This window comes from Filicampus tigris, chromosome 17, assembly GCF_054856515.1.
Source record: "Filicampus tigris isolate MCC_2025a chromosome 17, RoL_Ftig_1.0, whole genome shotgun sequence".
Classification (NCBI taxonomy): domain Eukaryota; kingdom Metazoa; phylum Chordata; class Actinopteri; order Syngnathiformes; family Syngnathidae; genus Filicampus; species Filicampus tigris.
In genome coordinates, this window is record NC_141233.1 from 7,206,463 (window position 1) to 7,225,474 (window position 19,012).

General features: G+C 39.2%; 1 protein-coding gene across 1 annotated transcript in view; it reads right to left on the bottom strand.

Annotated features, from left to right (window-relative positions):
* nlgn2b (neuroligin 2b) overlaps positions 1-19,012 on the bottom strand; it is a 109,813-nt gene that overhangs the window by 64,075 nt on the left and 26,726 nt on the right. The gene's annotated exons all lie outside the window — the stretch shown is intronic.

Here is a 19,012-nt window from a genome sequence, read left to right on the forward strand (position 1 = left end):
GGCCAGCAGTTCTTTAGATGTTGTCCTGGGTTCCTCTGTGATCTGCTGGATAAGTAGTTGCTGTGCTCTTGGGGTACTTTTTGTAGGCCACCTATTCACCACTGTTCCATATTTTTCTTCATTTCTGGATAATGCCTTCACCGTGGTTTGCTAGAGTTCTAAAGCTCTAGGAATAACTTTGTAAACCTTTACAAACTGATAAATGTCAATCACTTTGTTTCTCATCTCTTCTTGAATTTCTTTGGATCATGGAATTTTGTTGCAGCTTTTTGAGATCTTTTAGTTGACTTCATTATGCTTAATTTATAGCTTTCCAAAAATAATGACCGGCTACAATTCTTGATTTAACAAGGGGTGTAAGTACCTTTTCACACAGGTCCAAATAGTTTGTTTTTCCTTTCCCCTACAGAAAAATTGATGCTATTACTCCAAAGAGCACAGACCGTCAAAGCTCCATGCTGAAAGCTTGTTGTGCTTGGCAACAGTAACTAAGGCCATTGTCAATTTGCCTTACATCCGTTTCCTGATGTCTGCCATTTCTTTTATAAATACATTTCCTAGCATGTTTAAGAAATCATAACTGTTACTCAAATTACTTTCCATGGATGTGACATCTGTCCTCTACAATAAGAAAAATAAAGTATGACTATAGTATGTGAAGCGAAGCTGGATGAACTATTGCTTTTCAAGCATCATTTAAACTCCAAAACAACAGTGTGACAACTACTCTTCCCTTTTTCCTTCCACTTCAACTCAGCCTGTTGTTGCAATCATAGTTAGGAAGTGTATATAAAATATAGTCTGGTGATAATGTACAAGGGTAAATTTCACCCATCCATCTGTTCATTATCTGACCCGCTTATCCTCACAGTTTCGATAAAAAATGTTTTTAGGCCAGATGGTACATAAAACAGAAAAAAATGTAGTCATAGAAGTTGCCAGCACCTAAATCCTTTTTAAATATAATGGTAGCAGTTTTTTTTTTTTTTTTTAATTTGTCAAATTCAATACCCATTCAATTGTAAGGTACAGTATATTCAGTTCAATTATGGTAGATAAGGATGTCACAATGTGCTTACATATTATTCAGCAGCTTCTGAATTTGCTCTGTAATAAACTTGAATACATTGTTCAGTGACTTTATGCTAAAAATGCTCCGAAAAAATGTACTAGACCTTTTCCACAGCCTCATAAGGCCTGTAGGAATGCAAAGACTGCATTCTGGGAAATCTGCAGTCTTGATGGCAGTAGGCTAGGATTGCATTGTCTTGACATCATTTGGAGCCCTTACAGACCATGAAGGTTGAATGGGGCACTGATGAAATTGATGATTTCTTATCTCTATCACCGCCTGTTCCAGACCAGTTTTGTTTATGAGTTCAATTGAGAGAATGTCAATTTTGGTCGGTTATTCTCAGCATTCCCACAAGGGTCACTAAATTGTTATGTGTGGATCCGCTACCCATGGGAGAGAGGGACTCGTGGAACGAAGGGCTCAAGTGCAAAAGGATGGCTTCATGAACAAGTGTGAGGAAACACTGCAACGCTAGCGGAATTAAAAAAGTGAGATGAAGGATAAAAGTGAAAGTAAAAACAGTTACATTTACAGTAGCTTTGATAGCGCAGGTTGATATGTCTTTTTTTTCCCTAAGTGGCAAAAGTGACTAACAGCAGTAAGTAACAGTCGGACTGTTTTTTTTTCCAAAATAGTTTTATTCTTCCAGAATTCCTGTTAAAAAGATGAAACCTATGGAAGCACATTCCCCACCAGTACAAAAAAAAATGCTTTTTTTTTCATTATGGTAAGAAGCCCGTTTCCGCCAGTGGATTTTTTTTTTTTTTTTAGTCTGAGAAGTTCCTGCCATATATCAGTGTATATCAGTCAACCGTATTTGTCATTCTTCTTACACTGATTGTTATAGTTAAGCATGACTTCACTCAAAGGGACTGAATAGGCACAGATCATTCTTACAAACAGCTGAAAGATCAAATTTTCCAAAGCTAATCATTTAAGCCCTTCACACATTCTCACCACAACAACATAGTCTCTAAAATCATGCAGAAAGTATTCCAAGAAGAGTTGAATGATTTTTATGGGTGGTCCAACTCAAAATGTCTACAGTATTCACTTATGTGCCTGGCGTCCCAGAACCTTTGTCTGAATGGTACATCCTCAAAGATCTTGTTTAAAACATTCAACATTCAGAGTAATTAAAAACGAGCCGCAGGACCGTCTGGGATGTATAAATCGGCAAGCACAGCCCCAGTTTGAATGCCAGCCTCCATCATAGATGTGATGAGAGATAGATGTGGTAGCCATGGGCACAGGGCCCTTGTGTCACTAGTAAGCAAAAACCACACAGTACAGAAAATGCATAATGTTTTGTGAACCTCGCAAATGAATTTAAATGAGACATTAACAACATTGAGAGGACGCAGTTGTAAGTGGAAGAAGCTAATTTATGCAACATTGTCGCACACAAGAGATTTAAGATGAGCATCAAGATCCAATTCAAAGATGCACTCGAAAGGGAATAATGCGTTTCCTCCAGTTGCAGGGAAACAGCGCACTCTACTGCACATAATAGCTACTGCATCATTGAGCAAATAAGTGTGGAAAAAAAATTACACGGAAACCACAGAGAAATCGCAATCTTCATTGTATTTGTTACCAGAATGAGGCTGACAAATTTCTGATATAATTACATTGTTGGCTTTGGCCAACAAGTTGCATCAATCACTCAATGTTTCCGCAGACCAGCCAGCTCACTCCAGTAATTTACATTATTCCTGCAAATTGCATCTTACAGATAGAGATTTTAACTTTCTGTAAACCAGACACCCGCTATTGAAGAAAATAATTTCTTCTATTGGTACTATCATCATGACATAATTAGAAAACCTATATATCATATCAATGAAAAAAACCCGCAAGGCCAAAGTGATTATCATTTTTTTTCAATCAAAATGATTGTTGAACAAATACAAACGCAAAGTGCGACTGAACATTATTCTGCTCCACAGTCTCCTTCTATGTCGACTATTCTGGAAAACAATGTTGAGTTGTGCTGGTTGCGAACTACAGAGATCTGCAGGCTTTCAAGGGTCGATCGAGCAAATGAACTGATTTGCAACTGTCTGCAAGAGTGAGAGTTAAATAAATTAGAGGCACTGCGGCACAGACGTTATCAGACAACCCCATCGCGGAAGATGGCTCAAGTAATTGAGAAATGATCTCCTCCGCCGAAAATCAGAGGACATTTCACATCATTGTGAGTCCAGGTTGGTACTGTGCCACTCGTCTTGTGCACGTCTCATTCAAGCATGGCCAAAAGTACATAATAATCCTGCACAAACACAATGTTGAAAGAGCCACCATGATGACACATACATCAGGAGCGATGGGGAGTCAGTATCTTCCTCAAGGGTACCTACACTGTTTTGCGTTGCTAGGGAAACAGCAAGATGGAGAGATTAACGGGTGTGATTGCTAGACGACCACACTCAGTCACGCTATAAAACATGGAAAAAAGAATGATGCAATCACTGGTCCCAACAGTGGGTACAGTACACATCTAAGACAGCTAAGACAAGAGATGTTTCAAAAAACGTCATTAACTATGTTGAATGTAAACAATATGTTTATTGTTGTTCATTTGTTTAATCAAATCAAATGAGATGTTATTCATATAGCACTTTTCACACATAAGATGCAACTCAAAGTGCTGTGCATTAAAAACGTCAAAATACAGCATAAAAAGAGAACCCGCTCCCGCCTTCCCTCCCTCCCTCGCAGTATACACAAAGACAGATACCCACAAGCACACCTGCACTCACTCACACATATAACCTTAAAAAGAGACATGGCAAGGCACAGAAAAACCATATGAGGAAAGAGTACCCAAGGGGAGCTTGTCCACGCTGAGAGGAATGACCTCCCATGGCCACGGGTAGCACCACCACCTCAGAGACCCCCGGGCCACATAAACCGGGGCGGTCCCTCAACTTTTTACAACCATGTGAGTTTGCAGTTTGCAGTAATAGTGTGTTATAGTTCCCTAATTTAAATTTTATTTTCTCTTCATTAGTATTTCATACTAATAGCTAAGAAAATCTTCTTTAAGGGGAAGTCAACCCCCCCAAATTATTTACAGTAATATGTTCTATGCAGCCCCACTAGTTTAAACATGGCATTCTGATATATAATGCGTTTGTGGAATAAGAGTTAATCCATCCGTTTTTAACTATCTCTTGGGGCGGCCATTTTGTCAATTCTGTTGACTGAAAATGACATCACAACTACTCAGAGATCCAATCATGGCTTACCTGTTTTTTTTAATCTGACCCATGATTGGTTATCAGAGACCTGAACAACTTTGATGTCATTTTAAGTTGACAGTAAGTGACAAAATGACCGCCCCCTGAGATGGCTAATACGGGAAGATTTTGCTGCTTAACTCATATTTCACAAATGTAATAATCAGAATGCTGTGTTGAGACTAGTGGAAGTGCATAGGGCATATTTTTGTAAAGATTTTTTGGGTGTAACGGTACGCTAAATCACATTTCGGTTCGGTTTCGGGAAGAAAACAGATTTTTTTTTTTAGTAAACGGTATATTCTTTAGAAAAAATAAATAAAAGTGAACTATTCAGGTGATATTCTAAGAAATTACACCAGAATAAATAATACACTAACAATAAAGAGCTCTTAATTTTATAAATTAAGCCACTGAAATCTTTAAACACTCAGCAGCAACAGCCTATGACTATGACACATTTAAGTATTCAAGTTAAAGACAAGTTGTCATTACAGTGCATATATACACTTTTTGTGATGAAAAAATATACAATAACAGTTACTATTATTGCTAACTATATTAAAACTGTTTTTATAATGAAATATAGTAACTTTAAAGTCTTTATGAAATTATTTACACTTTTTAGGCATTAAAATCTTTGAATGTGCAACAGCATAATGTAACAAATTGGGTCATCTGTGTTGTGGTCGGTTTTGTGTTTTGCTGAGTTTGCTATATATATATATATATATATATATATATACGGATGTGTGTTTTGCTGAGTTGTGATGTTTCCAAGGTTCATGAATGAATCGTACGGCAAGTGAGCAGCAGAGAACGAAGGAGAGTGCTATTGTACTTTGTTTTGGGCTAGAAAGACTGCATATATATATATATATATATATATATTGTCCTGTAAGATGCACTCTGAATGAAAAACCTGTTTGTTCAAGTAAATATCACTCCTTTTTTTTCAGTTGTATAAAGGCAATCTCTGAAAAAATGTCATTATCCATGGTCTCTTCAGTGATGGGTGTTCAAGAAAAGAATCTTCTCACTGCAACAGTCAAGGTTAAACACATTGACTCCTTCAAGGATGATCAAATGGAAGGCTATTTGCTCGGTTAAATTCACTTGTGGATTCTTTTTGTCATTGACAGTCAATGGTTGCTAATCACCACACCACCGTCTCCTCGTCACTTCCTGTGTGTGTGGCGCTTGAACCTCATTTCCTGCAAGGGAGAATTGTTTGCTCTTATATGTGTGTCTGTCTGTGTGAAGATTTTGATTCGGCCAAACAATAAAAGGTCATCCGGTCCAATTTACAAGAGATGATGGAGAGAAGTCGAAAGAGGCCCGACAGCAGATAGAAATTGGAGCGGAATGAGGATTTGTTGCCCACATTTAACATCCACTTAATCTCTCACTCTCATTTTCCCATTCTATCGTTCACACTGTCCCCCCTCCCTCCAACACTTACCAGTCTCACTACCCATAGCTATATGTTTAATAGGATGAGGGAAATCATGTTAGAGGCTTTAAAACCTCTGCAGTGAAACGGTGTCGATCCGCCAAGCTGGCGCTGTGTCGTTCAGCTTCTCATTCTTTGCTTGCACTAAAATGCTCTCCTCTTTTTGGAGTTAACTTAGTGCTGGCTCACACTGGTCACACCCACAGGCTCCAACTCATTAATGGCGGAAAAAGAAAGTGTAATAGCGAACGTCTGCATGATTATATGTGTCAGGATGTTTCCTCGCATGATATAATAACGGGTTGCTAAGATAAGAAAGCTCAGACGCAAGAAAGTTGTACTTTATGAGAAGTAAAGCGGCTGTATTTTCTGTAAGCAAATAATGCTGCTGGAATTAAAATGTGGAACACAAGACAACTGAATGTGCTGTTGTGTCCCACTTTCTTCACTGTAACCAAATATGCCAAAGGCCTTTTACATTAGCTGGAATGCAATTTGACTGAATCGAATATGGATGCTAAAATCACACAAGGGATCCTCTGAGAGGATTCATGCGCCATATCAAAACCAGTCCTATTGATAGTACATTCAATTGATTTGGCTCTCTTTCGTAACATATAAGTAAAAGTTACAGTGACAAAACATTTATTTTGGTTTGATCATTTTGGTTAATTCAAAATTGATTTTGCCATTATAATATCAAAGGTTATACGATTTTAGGAAATAATTCAGTTAATCCTAAATATATATATATATATATATATATATATATATATATATATATATATATATATATATATATATATAACAAAAAAAGTTATTCAAAAAAATCGCTATTATCTGTTCTGCCCAGCAATTTTGATCCGAAGAAACGAATGGTACCTGAAATAAGATATCATGATTATTTACATTACTTGCACCCAAGCAAATTTACCAAATACAAGTAACAAGACTTATAAGGCTTAACATTGTTCATGTGTTGTCGTGTTAAGTGGATAAGCAGTTTGTCAAAGGCATCGCAAAATGGCAGCCAGGGTTTATTTACTGCCTCTGCCATCTTTTCCTCATGATGTCTGACAAAGGAGAAAACCAATGTCCTTGCTGTCGTCTTTTCAAGGAGGCTGCAGATTTGTGAATCTGCTACAGTCTTTGCACTGCAGGTGGCGCTAGTTGACTGTATTCAGTTTTTAACCCCAGTCTTTCCCTAATCCTGTAGTGGTTCTGCTGTGAATGGGAGATAGTCACGGTGTGCGGGTAAGACTATCAAGAAGGAGAGGGAAACCAGGATCGAAGCGGAAGATGAGAGGATACATATGGGCCAGCTCGGCAAATAGGGCTCTCTAGCCGGGTGTAAAGAAAAAGAAGAGGGAAAATAGGTGCGGGATTGCATTTGTGTGTGTAATCCTCGTGAACATAAACTAGTGGGCTTTATCACAACAACCTTTCTTCTAAACGACTGTCTTCAACCGGGTTCCCTTTATATCCTCTACCCCTTAAGTGTCCATCTCCAGCTCTCTTCCGCATCATCCTTCCTCCTATCACCCATTGAAACACTCCCTCGCCCTAGCCTTTGTTCTGGGAGTCACAGGTGAAATTAGAGGGTATAATTTCCTACAATCAGCAGAATCTGGATCAGAGCACCCAACCCCCTAGCCCTTTCCCACCCCACAATCCACCCACCCACCAACTCTCTCTCACACACACTCACACACACGGACGCACAAATCTCCTCCCATGGCCAGGGGCAGAGAAACCTCAGCAGTCTCAGCGAGAAACCTCCCAACCCTCCCTTGGTTCTGCTTTCCACATGAGGTCACTTTCATCTTCAGATCTTTGGGCCGACACAGAGCGGAGAATAGTGAGGAAAGAAGCACTAATGAGGGCGAAATGGCGATGGAGTGTAATTTGGGCTGAAGAGACTTCAGGGGAAGGTGAGGGTCGGACGCAAAGATGGGAGGTGAAGTCTGGAGAGGATCAGGCGCAGCAGTAGTGTCAAATCGTGACGGTCAAAGCGATTGTGCGCAAACACGCTGTAAAGTCCCGCACATGAACACATCACACGCTTAACCAATCGGCCGTGAATAAGAAGATTATGCTACTGAGTTTCCTGGAATGTTCTCTGCTCTACTCACTCAACCCCACTCCAACACACGCACACACACACACACACGCACACCCACACGCACACACCCCCACACACACCAAGCACTGTCGCTCTCGCTTCTCGGGGATGCACCTCGGACATGGAGGGGCTTGGATGGCCCGACCCTCCACAGTTACATAAGCTCAACCTCATCATCTGTCACTAAAGCTAGCCACTGTACACACCACCGATACCCAAACATTGTTTGAACTGTGCCCAATGTTGCACTCACTTAATGGCTTTATCAGAGTATATTTTTTTACATCTAAATAATACGATGAACTCATTCACCGCCAGACATTTTCAGACCCTCTTTTACCCTAATGTTTGAAAATATGTGAAAAGTGAAAAGACTAGTATATTCGTCAATGGCAGTGAATGAGTTAAATATGTATGATAGGTTTCTGAAACAACTACAGCATGTTATTTATTGGTTCTGATGTATAGATTTTACTAACAGCCACCACGGAGGTCAGTGAACACTTCTGTGCATATTCCAGTGACCCCATTGTCCTTGTCATCAACACAACAGTGTCATCAGTAATAACCAAAGCTGGGGGGCGGAATGGTGCGGGGGCCGACAATGTTTGAGGGTCGCGGCCGGAAATACCCAAGTCAAGGGTGGAGGGTCGCGGCCGGACCGGCAAAAAATGGTCAAGTACCCAGCTCTGCTAATAACATACAAGTAACATGCGATGTTTTATTGTGTTATTCATGCAGTTTATTCTTTTACCCAGCTCTGTGTGAGAGTTTATGGCAATGCTTCAACTGCTAATAAATTTCAGGTTTTATGACTTATAGCTGTGTATCGACGTATGTGCGCACGAGTGCGAGGAACAATTATGTAGATTTCTTTTATAGGCCACACAAGTATATTACATCTGCAATGACAATAAAGCCGTTCTATTCCATATGTTTTTGGTACAGTATGCTATTGTATGCAACAATTAAGTCTATACTGAAGAGCTTCATTCCATACAATGGACAACAATGTGTAAGTCTGGGGAAAAGGTGTGTTGTCACCTTACAAACAGTGTGTCTTTCCCTCACTACATGAGGGAACAATTTGCATCATTTTTGAGTTCAAATAATGTTTAAGAAAGAACATATTTTTGTCGCTCTTCAAGTCAACATTTGTATCACCGGTATTTAATTTGTATATCAATGGATTGCACAGCTGTAGCTAATATTGTGGCCAGTGTGCAATCTGGAAAACAGATTGTAAATATAGTTGACAGAGTCGAGGTCCTGATTTGTGACGGACAAAGTTCAGGGCTTGCTGTTCGCCCATTTAAGTTTGTGGTAATGTATACAATATGTAAGTCTTTAAAAGTACTGCCCCATGCAAATTATATGATTGCATCGTTAGTGTAGTTTAAAGATTCATATCGTTGCTAATGTAAAAGTGGTTTGCTGAAAAAAAATGATGGCAGTAAAATAATGAGATTCTTACGGCTTTTTATGAATTGCACAAAAAAATGATGCCTAACATTAGAAAGGATCCTCATGGAATATTAACACGCTAATAACACATATTGCTGCTGGGAATTTTTCACTATTGGAGCCTCCCATTTTTGCTGAAATTCACTAACCAGCTAAAATGTGCATTTTCTAGGTCCAACTTGAAATGAATTAGAATTCTCTTTGACAACTTTTTTGTTTCAGTTTGGAAAGGAACTCTTGGATGCAACATAATTGGCCCGGGTTCAGAAGCTTTGAAGTAAAATTGCTTCGGTAAAGAGGACTATTGTAAACTGGATTTGGAGTCAAGGGGGTAATAAGTAATCATTTTTATTCTCTATCATCTTTTACTTCTCTTTTCCTGCCCTGCATGAAAAGAGCTTGCAATGTCTTGCTTCGTCACCCATGCCCTCATATTACCTCTTAATCATCCGTGTTAGAGTACAACCAGACAAAAGACACGTACAAATTTTTTCACTGAGCAAAATAATGTCTACTAACTAACTCTACCTTCAATTTGTTTCTGGCATTTGACATTAGGTAGGAGTTTAAAAAAAAATAAAGTGAGCTGAAGCAAAATTACTGGAACGAATGACAAACTATGTATCTGCAAGTGGTTCAAAGAAAACACTGAAGGTGAGTGATGATTGGAAATACAGGAAGAGAAAGACGATCCACTTAATAGAGAAGAAATAGACTTTTAGCAGGGCGTGACAAATGATCCTTTAAGCCACGGGGCACTAGATGGGCTGCAGTCTAACAAGGGCAGTAATTAGACAAGCTTTCTCAAACCACGGCCAGACCAAGTCGCTATGAGCAAAGTGCAGTATTTTGTAGCTATGACTATTTCATTGCAACAACAATTAAGACCCCAAAGTTAACACAATATGGCATCTTTCCAACTTTAATGCCTTGGTGTCATTTTACCATTTAGTTCAGGAATTAAAAATTTCGAACTGAATCACCATTTTAATCTCAAATTTGAGGCGGCTCACTGCGCAATCTAAATAACCACTTTACATCTCACCACATGTTACTCAATAATAATTATATTTATTTTAGGATTAAAAATCACCTTAACCACTGCACATTAATAGACATATGGCCCTATCTTTGATATAATATATGACCATGATTATGATTCAATTTAGGAAAAGTACTGCAAGGTGCTGGAAAAGGAATGTAGTCTATATATTTCAGTAATGTGTGGAACAAAATCCAGAAAGACAAGATGAGTGCAAGCAGGGGGCGAAGGAAAAGCATAGAAATGTTGGGAGGCAGGAACCACAAAGAAAGTTTGGGAACAACAAACCAGAAATCATAAATAGACTGAAGAGAAAGAAGTTTACCAAGACTTGAACAGAAGCAGGGGAAATAAATAGACTCGGGTTCAAGAACACAAAGGCACAAACTTTACGGAATTACAGGAAGTGAATATATTTCAGCTTCTGCAACCTTTTGACATAAAATGAAGCAAATTTGACACAAATGAAGGTGATACAAAAGGTTACCAATGTTGAGCTCAAGTACTGTTAAAAACACAAAATGTGAAAGTGGTTAAAAAAAGTGTTGTGAATCTTAAAAATCCAATGGGTTACTATTAGTTATCAGACAACTGGGTGCAACAAAAAAAGCCACATGAAAAGCTTCAAATTGCAGCAAAAACACATTGAAGAAACCACAATACTCTGACGTGTTAATCAGATCAAGATTGGCTGGCCAGACCGGCATGTGTCCACGGAAGCACATCTGTACGCTCTGATGCTGTCAGGCCAATTGAATGGCATCTGCTATGGTGAGAGCAAAAGGTATCATATTAATTTAATTGCAGACAGTCAGGGCCCTGGTTGAGAGACAAGCTTAATGTGGCAACAGATGAGGGTTTGGGGTAAACAAGGATTTGGCTGTCCTCCAAGGGAACTGAGAGGACAGAGTTGGTGGATTAAATCAAGCAGTTTTGGCTAGAAAATCACCCAGCCTGCGGTGGCAATGGCTGCAAATACATGGACAACCTACTATGGACATGAGTAGGCCTATTGGACCCTACTGTTTTGCACTCAACAAATATGCCATGTCAATAAATAAAAAAAACTAAAAACTAAGCTAATAAAAAAACTAATGACGCATTAAAAAAAACAATAAAAATGAACAAACCTGCTCTAAAAAACAAATTAAAACTAAGTACATTTAAAACACAAAAGTCAAAAACTATCTGTAATGAAAAATCACAAACTCTAACCTGATCCACATTTGATTGCGTGATTAATGTAGGATGATTTTATTTAAAACCCCAAATCCTTCAAAAATTGCTGCTGCAGATGGAGTTGAAAAAGCCCCCCAAAAACAAGAATTTTCTTTTTTAATATATTTGTGGGAAAAAAAGAAAAATATCTTCTAATATGTGAATCCATATATGCCAAACTGGGAGTACTGCATGTGGGAGTCCACTGTAATGTAAATATCACTACGGAAAATCGGCTTAGTCATACTATGAATTAGCTTCAAGAGCAAAATGAAATCATGTACATTAAGTTTATTCATAAAAAGAATGACAAAAAAACATATGGAATCAATATTTGATTTTTGTTTGGCGTGAATCATTGTGTCTTTTTGTCCTAATCTTGTGTCCTCTGTAGTCCCAGGACTGAATCATCCAAAATGCATTCCCTTGGTCAATTTAGGTTTCACAACAGAGATTGGCAGAGCTCCTCAGACAGGTGCACACACACACACACACACACACACACGCACAGGCACACCCACACACACACACTCGCACACCCACGCACACAGAGGTTCAATTTGCACCCAGGCATACCTCAATACACCAAAAGCCGGATTTAAGAGTGGACACACATGAACTTCCCTGCTTCCTCTGCCTCGGCATTGAACTTATATCGGAATTTCTTTTGGAGGAGTGCATCCAAAACAACCATTCAAATCGTCAACATTTATCATCACCATCACTTTACAACTTTAATGAAGTCTTAACCCTGATTGACAATGGCATATGTGCAACTGCGCTGAGCATGGCTCTGCCGTTACAATGCCCTTTTTGTACACCTAAAAAACACACTAGAGCTCATGGCATTGCATCTTAATTAGTCCTTGAACAAATTATGTTCGTTTTCTGGTACCTCGGTAACATCTTAGATCTGGATGGTCTTCTCACAGTAGTACAAGCAAGCCCTGAGAGACTTCATTGCAATATCCGTTACAGTAATCCATTGCAGTTTCCCAGTGGTTCAAAGGCTGTCCTGCAGCGGATCTGTGCAACATCAAACAGAACTCACTTGAAGGGGACAGTGGAATGTGGAAGCTTCAGCTCAGCTATGCATACTGCAATAGTAGCTTTGATTTTTACAATGAAGCACAGTTGAGAATATTTTGATTGAAGTGGCCTGTACGTAGATGGATGATCATGTGAATCATAACGGATACCCCTCGTGTAGGCTATATTATTGTGTAACTGGCATTGTGCAAAAGCAATTTCCATCACCATCATCGCCCAACTACAAACTATTTGTATTCTCACGTCCAGTAAAAATGTGGCCAAAGAAAAAAAAAATCACATATCCGGGCTGGGAACCGCTTTTATTATAGTAAAACTCCCAAACCTCAACACATTTTCAGATTTTCTTCCCATCAAAATACTTAATTGAAAAAAATGTAAGGTGCTGCATCCAAAAAAAACAAAACAATTTCACTTTAAAAACACATCTCTACACTGCTAAGAATTTACATCATATAACAAACAAACACGCTGCAAAATCAAGGAAGGTGAGAGAGAGAAGTTGATAATACCACTTCATAGGTTGATTACACTCATTTCATCACCCGTTCCAGCTTTCCACATCTGTAAAGGTCATGTTAGTGTCACTGAAGATCTTGATCTTTTTAATCTGTTCACGGCACTCGGCCGTACCATAATCCTGCACGCGCCGTCTCGGTGTAAACACATTATGTCTCCAGCTGTAATCAGACTAAAAATGTCCACTGGCTTAAACCTTGCAACCACACTTTCATATAAAGCTCTCAATGCATTTTGAGTGACAGGGGGTGGGGGACACATAAACACATACATAAATCCTACCAACACCCCCCGCCCTCTACTGTCCTACGTCTGCAGCTGTGAATGTGAGCAGCATGCTTTTTTTTTGTTTGTTTGGCGGGGAGGGTTTGGTTGGGACGATGCAGTCCTCCCACTGCTCCCTGGTATGACCACCTGGTATGTCTGACAGCTGCAAATAGATGACGCCTATAAACGGAAAAGCATGCTAGCTCAATGATACATATATTTTGTGTACCTTGCAAGGAGATGAGCAATGACAAATTAAATCAACCCAAGTTTCTCCATGAGTGACGACCTTACTGGCAACAATATAATAAATTTTCACAAGCAAAGTCATCTTTGTCAAGGGGACTGTCTGTATTTATGTTCTAACTGGAGTGAACATGTGAAGCAGCAGCAAAAGTTTAATTTATGAAGTGTAACAAGTGCACAACAGGAAAAAAATATTGAATAGTATTGAACTGATAATATTCTCTTCTGAAGAATTCAGAACTTGTTGGACAAAAGGGCTTGGCTCGCATGCTATGTACAAAAAAAAGTCTGTATCCGTAAACCAACCCTGTCCCCAAAATATTACCATTACATCAAACTAAGAACATTAAAATGTCTTCAGTAACGTAATAGAGGAATCTTTTTTTTTTAAATGCAACAATGAAGTACCTGGCTCTGTATCAATAGACAGCTGTGACAAAAAGTAGAAGTGGTTTTGGTGCCAGAAGTTAGCTTTGAGCCTTCTGGAGATGTTTTGATGATAAATCAGCAGAACAGCTGTGATGGGAGGTGCTCATCTGATCCCCCAAAAGAATCCAAATCTGCATTTCTTCTTTACTCTGTTCAACCTGCTGGCGGGTTGCATAATAACCAATCGCTTCCTTAATTCTATGCTATGCCCGCAATATGGTTGAGAGAAAGAGAGAGAAGTTGGTTAACCAACATGCAAGCAACATGATACAGTGCTACTTCACAACCGAAAACTACAGTTGACCTAGGTATGAATATTATGCTAATTCAATATCTACAAATAAAACTTCAGTCTATTCCGTTTGGAATGGTTGAATTTGTATTGAGTGTCTTTTTCTACAGCAGGGAAGAAAACTGGAGGGAACCCGTTTTCTGGATTTTTTTGTGTCTTTTTATACCATAATGTGCTATACGTGGAATTAAAATTGGAGATCATTTAAAAAATGCATTACTTAGGGTGTTATGATCACACATTTTTTTTCCATTTGATGAGGTTGAGGTTTTCGGCATACTTGTGACGATGCAATGATCGTCTCTTCAGTCAGTAAGGTATTTGAGTGTTGGCAGAATCTGATGAGTTGGGTTTTGAGAGGCGCTTTCTAGAATTTGTATGCACCAAGACATCTTTACTTTCTTAGTGAAAGGCAAAAGTTAATCCTACAGATTTACCTGCTGAGACTTTAACCTGAGGCAAAAGTCAAGATGGTGGTAAGTGAGAAAATGAGAATTTAAAAATAAGTACAACGTGCAGAAATGTTCTTGGTCAGTTAACTTCATTATACTGATGTCATTCTTCATTAAACCCTGTCAAATATCACTTGAAATCAGGACGCATCTTTTGGTACAAAAAAAATGAATTAGGTTAGATTAGAGCTGGACTGCAAGTGCCCAATTTTAATCGAGTATCTTTGTCCGATTTCTACTGCTTTTAACTTGAAAGTGACCCATATATGATTTCAGTTTCTTTGATTGTAACTTGGATGAGTGAATGAGGCTTACTGTGTTGGTTGAAGGTGCAAAATATCCCCCCATTCATTGAAAAATGCATGTGCCAAGAAATGTTCATGTTTAAAACCTAATTAGCATATAATGATCCAAATCGAGCAAAATAAAGAGTGAAATGGAGACTGATATGTACAGCTCAGAGCTAATGAGCAACCCACCCATGGGTCACGGACACTGAAAATATAATTTCTGCATGCAAGAAGCAAGCTTCGGATTCCACATGGATGCATAATGGAGGGGGATTAGCAAAGAATGCCTCCTGTCATCTGCGGACAGCGTGATGAGCTGGGGGGGGGGGAATTGAAGGAGAGAGAGAGAGTGATAACGGGAGGAGGGAGACAAAGACAGAACTAGGCCAATTGTTTTGATGCGCTTAACTCTTTCTGGCTTTGCGTGTGTGTTGTGCATGCGTTTGTATTCTTATGTAAACATACTTATACGTCACCACGGCCATTGTGTATCATAGAACAAAGCATCGGGATGCTCATTATCCAGCTCTATGAGCTAGAGTGACATGTAGTTTAATTGTATATGTAAATTAACCTGTGTTAATTGTTAACTCTGCCAATTATTTGAATTAACTTGATAATGATGACAATGCTGATCAGAAAATCCTGACAAACGCCACTTAGGCACATATGCGCTTGGCCATTACGGCCCAGCTGGAAATTTGGTGACAGAAAGTAGACTAGACCTTAGACTATAAGCAGGATTCGGGGGGGAGGTGGGTCACACATAAACGCACAATTGAGGATGGAAGGCGGTCTCGAAATGATCATTTTACAACGTCAACTTTACATCAGCCGCAAGTGGAGATCTTGCATTTCTTTTCCAAGCAATATACTAACACGCAGTAGGAGCATCATGGCTGGTTGTACTGTAGACTGGCCATCGGGGAGATGGTGAACCTAGAGGTTGTGGGTTCGATCCGCTACCACCCTAAGTTGCATTGTATATGAAATGTGTGTAAAAACCCAACCGAATGTCACAGTGCTGTGACAATTGAAAATTAGAATTGACCCTCCAAAAGTATTGGAACTGCGTGGCATGAAATGATGAAGCCTGCTCAGATGAGAGTCGTTATACACATAATCATATTGTCTTATTAAGGTATCAAAATGTTGATTTAAGTAACTCGTAAATAACCAGTTGATCTTTCATCTCATATTCCTCTTTTGATGTCAAGCCACAATTCAGTCTGCAACAGAAACAAAGGAAATGGCTTCTCTGTTCCAGTTGAAGGGGAGTGCATGTGTTTCCAAAACTATGAACCCGGCAGTGGGAGTCGATCTAGGTTACTGAGTCTTTACCAGTGATAATAATAGATGAGCTGCACCTTCTGGCCTACTGGGAGGTGTTTGCTCCTTCCAAGTCACTACAATGACAGTGATCACAATTAGAAATGGGCCGTTTAATGGACTGATACTATCCAAAATTGTTGCATTTTTAGGGTGGAGGTTTCTCTTGAAAACGATTCATTTGTTAAAATTCCCGAAAGGTAGTGGAGTTGAGGAATGTGCGGTAATTAAGTTTTGGAAAGTAAAAATTGTGATAAATACAGCCAAAAACACATGTTAGGGACAAAAAAATAATTTAAATGGTTCAAGTCTTAAATCCTAGTCGTGGGGGTTTGACGTGGCATTTAGGATGCTGGCATAAGACCACATCAATTCATCAATTACAAAGTTTAATATAAATGGGATATTTTCATAACTCTAGAAATGAAAACATCCCAAGAATACACGGAAAGCCTTTTTTGCCGTAAGTAGTGATGCAAGCAACACATAGACCAACCTTTGGCAACGACCACCTTGTCCATTAGGAGATTGATTCTTAACCCAGTATACAAGAGGGTGTTTCAAAATGGGGGAATATTTTAGGAATGAGAAGAAAACATTTACTTCCCTTTACTTGTCAATACAAACTGCATTATCTCATGTGTACTTCCGCCGCTCCATGCCCTTGTCCCTCACAGAGACCAAACCCCCGCTGTCAACTGTCAATCAAGTCGTGACGTACGGTGACCTTGCATGGCATTGTTAGAAACGATTTGAATTGACCTTGCCTTTTGCTTCTGCTCATGGTTTCCTGGGAAAATTGGCTTGCAAAAGAGGTGCCAAGAAGCATAGCAAGATTGATTAGCCCTCAGATCAGTTGCTTTAGTGGATTTTAAACCTGAAGTGCCAAGGAGATGTTTTCATAGGATTCTATGTTCAATCACAGCAGAATATAAATGGTGTTGTTTGACTATTAATTAGCCTTTTGTATTATGCACATGTCATTCTTTAACCAGCTAAAACCAACATTTATTTTTGAAAATGATTTTCTTATACACACAGCTGAATTGGTAATATATGGTCATTTCTGTTTATGAGAGAACAAGCAAATGTTTGGTTTTAACAAAGGTGATTAAAATGATTTTAATCCAAATATAAATCAATCAAATAGCCTGTTTAAAATCACAGCAGCTACTGCCTATCAGTATCTTTCAAATTAAATTTGACTTAATTGAATAAAAGATCTGGATTACCTTGGCACACTTACAGGAATTGAGACGTGAAATAAAACCTGGAGATGCTCTCTCCCTTTTCAGCCTTAACAACTTTTACTCCTCTGGGAACTTTTTGGGCTGTGTTTGTGGGAATGTTTGTCCACTCATCCAGAACATTTGTGAAGTTAGAGGCCACTGATGTTAGGTGAGATGGCCTGTCTCACAATTTCTGCTGTAGTTGATCCAAAAGGTGTATGATGGGGTTGACTTCAGGTCAATGATGGGCACAATCAAGATTTTCTGCACCAGATTTGTCAGAATAGGACTTTCCTCAACATTTTGCACAAAGACTGTGTCCATATTCATGCGGCCCTCGATCTAGACTTCAAATCTGATCCTTGTTTCCATGGGGATAGGCTCTGACCGAAGGCTCCTTTGGAGCACATTTTCGTAGCCTACATTGCTAGGTTCTTCTTCTATGCCGCTCTACGCTGTTCTTCTTCTACGCTAGGCCTGGCCAAAATCGGTTTGTGCGGTCCATGGAAGCTGCACGAGGAAGACCCTTGAAGGACGCAGCCTGCGAAGGGTCCTCAAGGACTACGAGCGTATGAATTTGGGCCTAGCTGAAGTTGGGATTGCAAAATTTTCTACTAGGTCTTGGTAAAATGTGTACATGTAGTGTACTACTAAGTCAAAGGCAAAAATTTGAAGGGATAAACAATCAAACAAGAGCAGCAAAGCATTTGTCTGGTGAGCCATCCAATGAGGCACAATGTATGCTCATGATGGCAATATGAAGTTCAAAAAGCTTATAGCAACTTACAATTCATGGTTAAAAAAAACCTTAGGTTTAGTTTCCTATATTACGCGCTTGGACTGACCCTGACTCAATCACTCTATGGCAAGTTAGGAGTGACCTGCTACATTAGTATCGGCAACTAAAGAACATGTTTCAGAAAAGAAACCACAAATGCCTTAGACATCTAAAATGAAGATCAATGTTCATTTTCTTTTGTGATTTAATTTGACACCCATTGAACCAGGTGGCCCGTTCAAAGCAATATGTCAGCGCATCCGCCATATTGGATGTGGCCATTGTATTAACCATAAAAATCGGCAAAGAATATTTGTAAAATTGAATTAGAATGACATAGTACAATCAAAAGCAAAGGTTTAGTATGTCTGGTTTAAAGGTTTCGAGTTCTTGCTTGATGACACATCTCCAAATAGCAAGTGAACGAAGCATCTTCACAAATCGCTTCACTTTGCCACATCCAATACAGCTGCGGAGTCGATGTACCGAAGATGGTGTTTGTACTGTAAATGCTG